This window comes from Alnus glutinosa, chromosome 5, assembly GCF_958979055.1.
Source record: "Alnus glutinosa chromosome 5, dhAlnGlut1.1, whole genome shotgun sequence".
Lineage (NCBI taxonomy): Eukaryota > Viridiplantae > Streptophyta > Magnoliopsida > Fagales > Betulaceae > Alnus > Alnus glutinosa.
This window is the reverse complement of record NC_084890.1, coordinates 1,753,534-1,754,346: the sequence shown is the minus strand read 5'-3', so window position 1 is coordinate 1,754,346 and position 813 is coordinate 1,753,534. Positions and strand designations below refer to the sequence as shown.

The following is an 813-nucleotide window of genomic DNA, read 5'->3' as shown; positions in this document are numbered from 1 at the left end:
AAAAATCGTAGGGTAAGGGTGTTGTGGTAATTCAGCATTGAATGGCTGCTAGGGTTGGTGATCGGGTTCTCAGGCACTCTACTCTATATAAGACCTCAAAATTCTTGGAAAGGTTCAGCGCCTCTCTTCTTCTTCTTCTTCTCGTGTGAATTGGTAAATAGGGTTAGGGTTTAAGATGGGGTTGTATCATTCTTGGAATTGTGTGATAACCATTCATATTTTAGGGTTCTTCTTTTTTGTTTTGTTTCAATCAAAGCCTCTGTTCTGTTCAAGAGAATCGGAGACAGTTTTTGTGTCTCTGTGTTGAGAAGAACAGCGAGGTATAACGAAATCAACGGCCGAGATATCGTTTCAGTCGTCATTTTCTTATTGGCGATTCGATTGTTGCTCGTCCACATTTTTTATTCGATTGTTATTCTTTTTTCTCGATCTTTTCTTTTAATTTGAATCTGAAAGTTCTCAATAATTAATGGAACAAGTGCAAATAATGTGCCAAAAAAATAAATAGAAAAAGATATATTCTGATCGGAGAGCTGATATCCGTGCGGACTGCCGTATGGTGTAAACAACTTTTTTTTTTAAACACGAAATTTATATTACGTTTTGAAACTCGTATATGATCAGACAATCACATATAAACTGTAGATGATAGCAGCAGCTTTTTTTTAGGTTTTCTTTGAAGGTGAGAACTAAATTATTTTTTCTTTTTCTATTCAAATAAATTTCACAATAATAATTATTTTCTTTTCTTTTTTCTATATATTATTTAAATTAGATGTTAAGTGAAAAAGAGGAATATAAAGTTTTTTATAT

General features: G+C 32.6%; 1 non-coding gene across 1 annotated transcript; it reads left to right on the top strand.

The window, feature by feature from the left end:
- Window positions 1-270: 270 nt before the first annotated feature.
- LOC133870007 (small nucleolar RNA snoR111) lies at window positions 271-398 on the top strand. Its single transcript, XR_009900627.1, has one exon. It is a non-coding gene; the product is annotated as a small nucleolar RNA snoR111 (small nucleolar RNA).
- The last annotated feature ends 415 nt before the right edge of the window (window positions 399-813 follow it).